Source organism: Notothenia coriiceps, unplaced genomic scaffold (genome assembly GCF_000735185.1).
Source record: "Notothenia coriiceps isolate Sejong01 unplaced genomic scaffold, NC01 NC01_scaffold00017074, whole genome shotgun sequence".
In the NCBI taxonomy this organism is placed as follows: Eukaryota; Metazoa; Chordata; class Actinopteri; order Perciformes; family Nototheniidae; genus Notothenia; species Notothenia coriiceps.
In genome coordinates, this window is record NW_011349775.1 from 433410 (window position 1) to 443570 (window position 10161).

Consider the following 10161-nt stretch of genomic DNA (forward strand, 5'->3'; position numbering starts at 1 on the left):
TGTGTGTGTGTGTGTGTGTGTGTGTGTGTGTGTGTGTGTGTGTGTGTGTGTGTGTGTGTGTGTGTGTGTGTGTGTGTGTGCTGCTGTGATGGTTGTACTTTCCACCAGGTGGTCAACAGTACCCTGATGCAGAGTTTTGAGGGGCGTTGAGTTTGTGATTTCCTACTTGCCAGAGATCTTGACTCTTAAGCAGCTGCCTGGAATCGACTGGTTCAAAGTATTGGAATAATCACCAAACCAAGAGAAAATAAACTGTCAATTTGTAATTTTTCTGTGCAGCTCTGACAAGAAAGCCAACACACTCTCTTCTCACGTTTTCCCCCCATCTCTTCGAATCTGACACTCATTAATCCCTGCGTGCGGTCTCCTTCATGTGTGTTCCACATATGCATCAGGAGATACATACAAAGCCTATCTTTAGAATTCTTGTCATGGAATCATCTACTTCCCAGTCATCTTATAGACAGCTATGAGGATTGGAAGCGGGGAAATAGTTCCCATCGGATTAATTACTTCCTCTGATCATCTGGATCTTTTTGCTGTGGATGGTATATTGTGTGTCAGTTATGGATGGCTGGAACAACCCCTGTCTGTTGGTCTTCCTGCTCCCCATACATGCTGCTCTCTGTGGGCTTTGATTTGAAGAGACTCACACATGAAGTGGGGAAATGGGCAGAAGCTCCATACGGCAAAGACCACCATGAAGATGAAACACTATAAGTAGGATCTGCTCTGTGTGACTTAGTGTTGAAGTGAGTCCGTCTTGACTGGCCAATACAAAAAACAAATAATAATACATTTAATAAAAATCTAACTTTTCTTTTTTGTATGTAGCACTTAAAAGGTTTTTGGCTTATTGAAAACAAATCTAAATACAGGACTCTTGCTTTTTTGTGTTTGTAACTTTATGGTTGATTGCTGTTATTGTAAGTCATGTTCATCAGCATCAGCCAAAACATATGTTTTGTAATATATTGTCTGCGTTGTGTCTAAGCGTTATATTTAGAGATGTCCCGATCACCTTTTTTTGCTCCCGATCCGATTCCGATCATTTGATTTTGACAAACTGCAGATACCGATTTTTCCCGATCTTTATGCAATGCATTAAGAGAAAAAAAGGTAACAGATAACGGCTGGTCATCCAACGCCATGAATTCAGCTATCTTGGCTGTTATTTTTTTGGCCTTTTCACTGTTCTGGGGCAGTTTCTCTTTCCTTTTAAAAGTCTCTGAAAGTGTCGGCTGTTTCAGTGTCGTTACCTGAGTGGCCGCTGTNNGGGGGAGAGAAACTAGGACTTCGGGGAGAGTCTCCCAGTCACCCCTCCACTTCGAAGAAATAAGCGAGTCTATCGCTACTTTGGAGGGACCCAAAATTAATCGGAGTAGCTGTCGGCTCGGCAGGGAAATTTCGAGAAGGAGAGCCTCAAAGTCTTACAAAGTACATTGCTACTAGTTCCTCGTAAATGAGCCTACTTTGCCGAATTGTCTGCTCCGACGTGTGTTCCCCTTTTAAAGTGTTATTTTGAGGAGTTAATCCTTTGAGTCATAAAATTATACCAGGTATTAACACACTGTCGCTACCATTACGTTGTGTTTCTTTCAGGGTTTATTCTCCGAAGGTATTGTAGTGTTTTGTGTTTTGTTTTGTGGGTGGAATCCACACACACACACAACACACATCACAGCCACACATACTACATACACTAGTACAGCAACGATCACACACACACACACAACACACCCACACACACACACACAACACAAACACACACACACACACACAGAGAGACAGACACACAGACAGACACACAGACGACAGACAGACAGACAGACAGACAGACAGACAGACAGACAGACACACACACACACACACACACACACACACACACCACACACCCCCCCCCCCCCCACACACACACCCAGACCAGATACCCACACACACACGACACACCACCACACACACACACACACACACCACACACACACACCACACACACACACACAACACACACGCACGCACGCCGACACACCACAACACACGCACGCACACACACACACGCACGCACACAACACCACACACACACACACCACACACACCACACACACACACACAACACCACACACACACACCACAACAACACACACACACCACACCACACACACCACACACAACCCTATTTAACCCCGGCGCTCGCTCAATCGTCCGGCAATAGTGTCGCTCGGATTAAGTTCACCCGCACACTTGCTCCCCCCCCCCCCAACAGAGACCTAGTGTCCTGTCACAGCCTCACCTTGTATAGTTTATGAGTGAGGCAATTTCGCTCGTCTGAGGATCGAAAAATTTTCTACGAGTAGACAAAAATTAGACGAAGGGTTACCTCATCAAAGGTACAAAGTACTTTTTCCCTAATAAAAATGTAAAATTTTCACCACTGTATTTTGAATTTTTCCGTAATCCCCGCCTACCTTTATTTCGTTTTCGTTGTAGTTTTGTCCAATTTACTTCCGCCTGTCTGCCCCAACTTTTTGTAATAACTAGTGTTTTCGTTGAAAATCTCAAATTAAAGAATTATAAATGTCCTTCCTCCCATTGAATTTTAATAAGGAAGAAAACCTTGGTTCTATATAGTACGGTTTATGTGAAAAATAATTAAACATTTATAAAAATTTTTTGACTGAGCTCCCAGAGGAAAGTAATGTTGGCAGGACTTCACCGAAGAAATAAGTTTATACCTTTAAATACTTAAGGACTTACGCGAGTACCTGCGAGCTCGAAAAAATTTTTGTTAGAAATATATTTAGGCGTTCCATCTCTTTTCCTCCTTAATAAAACAGGGGTTCTTTCTAAAAGCTTTTTTTTTTGATGATGTTTGACCCGGGAGCCGGAGCGTAGGCGGTACAAACATCAAAAAACAGGGGTAGTCACAAATTACTTCGTAACTCCGTCCCCGGGGGAGTTTTGAGTCCGCGGCCCGGTTTAGGCTGGGGCGGCTGAGGTAAATTACACCGGTCCGGCCGTTTCTCGAACGTTTTCTTAGTCATGTATTGTGGAATAATATGCCAATGACAAAATGTCTTTTTTCCGTTCCAGGGGTATTTGATGTACAGGGTCGTTTACGTAGAGCAAACACTTGTACGTCGTGGACTTCTCTGGGGAACGTTAATAAGAAACGGGCGACTTGAGGACCGAAAGTCTGGGCATTAATTAAATGATTCAATGAATAGGATAGGCTATTATTAGGTTAAGTCTCCGTTATTACATTAAATTGATGTAATAAAATATTATATATAAATATAAATATATCAATGTTGGCCGGGAAACTCACGTTTGGAAATACCCGCTTACACCGGGCACTACTTTAACTCCAACTGTGGGGACCGAAATCGCTCGCTGCGACGTTGAACAACACAAGCCTTCGCAGGACGCAACTTAAACGGAGTCGCGATCCCCAGTGTCCGCCCCCAGGTTCGTACCTACCAATCCCTCCCATTCCTAGTCGTACTGCACCGGGCCTTGGAGACTTCGGTGTTACCGGGGGGTTTTAATTTTCTGACTTACGTCACCCTTTGCAATGGTTAATCACTTCAGGGTTAGCCGTTTCTATACTTTCAGTGTATTTATCGTGAATGCTTATGTTTATTATTATATTATATATAGTTATAAGTTTATTATATCTTTATAATGAAGTGAGAGTACAGCAAGATCTAGTAGATTTGTTTAGGTCTTATTTCATAATAAAATTGCGGTCTTTTAAGGACAACAAAATTTTTTCTTGTTGGAGGTCTGGAGGAAAATGTCTTTGCCTGCTTTGTAGGAGAGGGGGGAAGGAGGAGAAAGATTAAGACCGACTATTAAACAGGGCCAAATTTAGGTTAGTGGGCTCTAGGTACCGGGGAGGGGAAAGTAACTAAAAGAAAGTAAACTTCGACTTTACTCGCAACCCAAAGAACACAGTGCCTCGGTCGTCCGAAAACAGGAGTAACACCAAGCCACGTAGTAGACACAATCTTTTTACCCGGACACTCGTCGCGTGTCTGAGGGGCAGGGAAAACGGTAGGACAACCAGGGAACTCGGCCGGTACACACGTCTCTCGATTGTACAGCGTGTGATAACCCTTCACCTATATACTTCCCACCGTCCCGGTGCTCTCCTCTTTATGTGCGGTGGGTGCAAGGACGGGACGGAGGTAAGACCCCGACAAACTTCCCACATGGTACAAAACCACCCGCGGAGACAAGCGGGAGACATGGGCAATCGAAAAGTGCGTCGTTAGCTAAAAGAAAAATACATGGACTGTAGAGGGAGAATAGGGGGACAAAAGGAGACCAGAGGCAATATTCATCTCTGTGGATGTATGACTATATCCGGTGCGCACTTTGTAGTCGTCCTCTCGTAGAAATTTCATCTCTGGTCGATTGTCATGACTAATTGGACTTGTATCGTCCTCTCCTTTGAAAATTTCATCTCTGTGATGTATGACTATCTGTCGGAGCTTTGTACGTCCGGTCCTCTCCTTGAGGAATTTTCATCTCTGTGATGTATGACTATGAATAATGTAAATAGATCCGACTCGAAATAAGCGTTTTCGTCTGAATTCGTTATTCACGGTAAGCTGTTCTTCGTATGTTTTGGACTTTTCTTTGTCTTTAGTATATTCATGTAGTCCAAGTATCTCGGTTTCGTAAAGTTCACGATTCGAGGGTTGACCGAAATTCTATCGGTCGCGGAAATAATCATATATTTACCCCCTAGACAATCAGTAAGATAGAGGACTTCACCTCAGATTTCTCTTACTCAAAAAGTTTTCAGACTCTTCTACACATTCGACTTTAGACCGCGGACTAAAGTTTGACCCCTCGAGGTTTTAAGGTGGCTTAAAACCTCGGTCCTATCGTTTGGGTGCCCCACAAAACCGGACTACCCTTTGAACCCACGGGCGAACCGTCACCAACCAGCGTCCGCTCGGGACTAACCGGACTCCGGTCTGCCGCCTCACCGCGCACAACCCCCCCACATGCAAATTGGTGTACAGGACCTACAGTCCTCTCCCGGTCTAGGTAAGTTGTCCCGACCGGTTGCCGTTCATGGTCACAGAACTTCACCTTAAGATCGTCAATGGACTTCGGTCAAACTTCCCCTTCGCCTTCCCGCCCGGCACCACACCTTCTTTTAAATCCTTTCCAACTTCTGGCGTTTTTCTGCTTCGGCGGACGTAAAGACCTTACTTCCGACGTCTCCAAGACCTACAAGTGGGACACAAGTACGGTTGAGGAGGACCGTGGGCCCTACTGGGTTGTAAGTCTCCAAAAATTTCTTCGCTTAGCCAAGGAGGTTCTCCAGACGTCTGTTAGATTGCACGGGTTTCCCAGAAAAGATAAGTTAATGGTAAATACTAATAAGGACTCGGCGTCGTTTCGTGGTTTTAGGACGTGTGTATGTAATATAGAACACCTCTTTTACTAAGGTAGAATATTCGTAGTTTGGCGTGAGAAAACACACAAATCAAATCATGATCTGGATGAATGATGTGAAATATAATCAAGTGTTGAATCAGACTTTAGTTCCACCTGGAGTAAATCCACAAGCTACCCTGCAGTATACAAAGTCCTTCAAACTAGCTGCACCTTTACCAGCTTTGAGAACACTTTCATGATCAATCATTATAAAACATATCATCTATATTATTCTGAAATGGACCAATCTGCACAATGACTTTTACTGTCGCTACTTTCACTATATTTTGATGAGAATACTTTTTGAATGCAGGACTTTTACTGAAACAGAGTATTCCTACACTCTGGTACTTCTACTTTTACTCAAGTACAAGATCTGAGTACTTCTACTTTTACTCAAGAACAAGATCTGAGTACTTCTACTTTTACCCAAGTAGCCTACAAGATCTGAGTACTTCTACTTTTACTCAAGTACAAGATCTGAGTACTTCTACTTTTACTCAAGTACAAGATCTGAGTACTTCTACTTTTACTCAAGTACAAGATCTGAGTACTTCTACTTTTACTCAAGAACAAGACCTGAGTACTTCCACTTTTACTCAAGTACAAGATATGAGTATAACTTTTACTCAAGTACAAGATCTGAGTACTTCTACTTTAACTCAAGTACAAGATCTGAGTACTTCTACTTTAACTGAAGTACACAACCTGGGTACTTCTACTTTTACTAAAGTACAAGATCTGACTTCTACTTTTACTTAAGTACAAGATCTGAGTACTTCTACTTTAACTCAAGTACACAACCTGGGTACTTCTACTTTAACTCAAGTACACAACCTGGGTACTTCTACTTTTACTCAAGTACATGATCTGAGTACTTCTAAGAACAATACTAAAACATGAAAACAGGCGGATATTGACAGCTGTTCTTCCGTGGATGAATGACAGGAATAATTGATCAATTAGAGCGTCATGAAAGAAATGCAATAAGTTACAACTCATAGGAATGATTTTAAACGCTAAAAATATATAATTATCAATATTATAAAACATTTTCAAATAGATAATATCCAAAAACAAATGAACGAGTCTTTTTGTCGCACAGGTAAAAGCCCTGGATGCACGAGGGATCTCAGACACTCGTGATAATATAGAATCATTTGATCGGCTAAATGACATTAAAGCGGTAATCTGCAAATAGGAAGTCCCATTTTCCGAGGTTTTAAAAAACTAGAAATATTTGTCAGATGTGTTCCCATACATTTGATTCACTCTGCACACGACGCCTACACACATGTTTACAAACAAAAGGTAAATAAACAACAATTCAGTATTTCAGATTGTGTTTACGCAACAACTTCATCAATGAATATTAAACGCCCATTCACATAAAATAATAATTTAAATACTCTGCTGTATTTTTTTTATTATCGGTATTAAAAGAAGCCGGCAGCTAATTAATCCCTGAAATGATTGTAATTGTATTATTGCTTTAAAAAAATTCCCCAAAATGGCAGATGTTTAGCTTCTTAAATGTGAAGCATTTCTAGTTTTCTTTCCCTTTAGAAAATTAATGAAGTGTTTCTGTTTGAGATGCTCAAAGGTCATTTAAAGACGCAACCTCGCACTCTCGTTAGGAGCATTTATCTGACACACTAATCCATCACACGCTGATTGATTAAGTCTTCCATCATCCCAGTTAAGCGGCTCGGGTTAGAGATGGCTGCCGTCACTTCTCCTGTGATCTCAGCCTCTCTGCTTGCGTGCCCTTGAGCAAACGCCTGCTGAGGAGTGACGGCTGCAGGTCATCAGAGAGGACCAATCATCACACGCAGAGCAGAGGACAGGAATTGACCCACAGCGCGAGGACTTTCACAAGAAAAGTATAAAAACTACGAAAATCCGGAATTATAACAAGTGACGTTGGCGAGAACACGTTATATTTTATAATCATTTAATTTAATGTTTATATCTTTGCAACACTCGGAGGATTTTAGGATAAAAGCTAAATCATCATTGGTCATTAATTCAATTTATTGCACATTTTAACTTGTGTTTATTTAAAGAAATATCTAATTGACATTTCATTGAAACTGTTAATAATTCTTATTTTTGTTTTTAAGGACCTCAATCAACTACATAAATACAATTCCCTAGAATACATGTCACATTATAAAACTATCATCACAATCCTCCTATGATCACCTAAAGGGGTGTCAAACTCAAGGCCCGGGGGCCAAATCAGGCCCTTGGTGGATTTAATTTCGGCCCGCAGGATAATTTTTAATTACTATTAGATCTGGTCCGCCGGTATATTGCACGCACACCTTCACGCCATCCTGAGGGTCTCCTCAGCTCAGAGCCTGAGCCCAAACATTGATGACCTTGCACCCAAGATGAGATGCCAAGTATCTGAACTAGCATCACAGAGCAGCACACTGAGTTTAATGGATGTTTCCTTCTGCACTTTCTCTCTCACGACAACAGGGCATGTTTGGTTTTCTCTTTGAGGGAAATAGTTTTGTTGAAGCTGTTGTTGGCCTGTGGAAAAATGTAATCATAAGACTTATGATTACATTTTTCCACAGGCCAACAACAGCTTCAACAAAACTATTTCCCTCAAAGAGAAAACCAAACATGCCCTGTTGTCGTGAGAGAGAAAGTNGTGTGTGTGTGTGTGTGTGTGTGTGCGATATTTGATCAACAAAGAAAACAGTGTATGATATAATGATCAAACTGCATGACCTCTGTATTATATATTTTATTATATATTTTTTTCTCATCGCCTTTATTTATTTATTTTTGTACTTTTATTTTCTATTGTTCTTACATGTTTGTGTCCCAGTGTGTAAAAGTCCTCCTCCTTCACGGTGCTCCTAGTTACACTTCTTCTGCTTTAATAAATAAAATAAAATGTGCTTCTATTATGTATTATTTATTATTTATTTTTATCATACTGTATTTCCCCCTCCGCTGCACTTCCCCTCCCCGCCGGCAGGGGTCTGGGTCACGTGAAGGTCAGCAGCAGAGAGGGGTTCACTGAAAGTTCACGCGCATATATTAGGCAATTCAATCTTTCACTTCAGTGGCAAAACTAGTTGGAAATGAGCTGCACGCGGAGGGACGGATAACCCATTCGTCATCGGAGAGGAGAAGGTGTGCTTTTTAAACTGCGCGTTATTTCTGATAAAAGAGGAGAGAGATCCCGCAGCTGCACGAGACTCAGTGTGAGGAAACACATCGGGACATCATCGTTGTTATTATTATCATTATTATCATTATTATTATCATTATTATTATTATTATTACATATTATCATGAGGAAGAATGCGCGTGTGTCCGTGGAACGCCGTGAGGACATGGAGCATTTAGAGGAGCGTTGTCTTCCGAAATAATTCATGATTCCGGTTCGGGACGAAGCAGAACAAGAGGAGCGAAATCCGCGGTGCCAAGAAGAAGAAGAACAAGAAGAAGAAACAGAAGAAGAAGAGGGAGAGGAGGAAGAGGAGGAAGAGGAGGAGGAGGGGGGACAGTTTTTGATGGAGTTGTGTGCGCTTATGCCGCTGATATTTCTCCATTACGCGCAGGACTAGTTGACCGTCACCATGTTTGACTGCATGGACGTGCTGAGTCCCGGGCAGATGTTGGATTTCTACACCTCGAGTCCGTCCTCGTGCATGCTGCAGGAAAAAGCTCTGAAAGCCTGCATCAGCGGACTGCACGCGCACAGAGAGTGGCAGCACCGCCGGAGCGCGCACTGTAAGGTCCAACTGTGTGTGTGTGTGTGAGTGTGTGAGAGAGTGTGTGTGTGTGTTGTTGTTGTTGTGGTTATTATCGCTGCAGGGGGACAGGTAGGGGTCACAGAGGGCCTGCAGGGGTCATAACTACTGCACAACTGGGCATTAGATCGTTTTACTAAGTAAGTGTGCTTTTGGGAACAGTTCTCATGGATGCCTTGTGATATATTAGAAGTATTACATCCTAAAAAACACATGAGCTGTGTTTTCTGGAGCAGATCTGGTTCAGTAAAATCTATTTTTGTCGGAGTGTTTAAGTTGTTTTGATGCGTAAATATACTCCTTTAGTTGTAGAGAAACCCTCTGGAACCGGCATTTTAAAATGTAAGGAATAATGAAGGTTAATGCAGGTGTGATGATCATTTTGATGGGTGTCCTTTAGGGAAACTCGTGGGTGATACTTCATAAAACTTCAATATGAATTATGAAGTATTAGGAGGAATACGTCGTAATAACTACATAAGGTGTGTTTGTGGAGCAGATCTGATTCTGTATGATTCAGTTTGCGTTGGTCTAATTAGATCAAGTGTTTGTCGTGCGTAAAACAACTCCAAAACTCTTGAGGAAAGGACGCTTAGGTTAGTAATTCTGTCTGTCAAAAAGTAGTTTTCCGATGCGTAAAAACACTCCTTCAGGACTCTTTGCTGGCATGAATGCATCATAAATATACTGGGGAGAACACACTTCAAAGCAGGTGTGATCATTCCTGTGGAGTGGATTATTTAGAGAACTCCGAGGGACGCGTGGATGCCTCAGTGACATGATGGAGGTCCATTTGAAAAAAGTAGTTTTTTGATGCGTTACATTTGATTAAAGGCTGCAGACCATGAAGGGTCACCACAGTTTAAAGCGTCACCCTACAGGTGTCTAAATGTCTGGGGTGATTAGATCATTCATAATAAGGCAAAGA

General features: G+C 41.9%; 1 long non-coding RNA gene across 1 annotated transcript in view; it reads right to left on the reverse strand.

The window, feature by feature from the left end:
* The window catches only part of LOC104950110 (uncharacterized), a 10206-nt gene extending 2198 nt beyond the window's left edge, over positions 1 to 8008 (reverse strand). The window contains exons 1-3 of the long non-coding RNA XR_798887.1: positions 7937 to 8008; positions 7071 to 7075; positions 4813 to 4816 (exon numbers count right to left, since the gene is read on the reverse strand). This is a non-coding gene — a long non-coding RNA (uncharacterized lncRNA). The remainder of the gene's footprint in view (positions 1 to 4812; positions 4817 to 7070; positions 7076 to 7936) is intronic.
* Positions 8009 to 10161: the final 2153 nt, after the last annotated feature.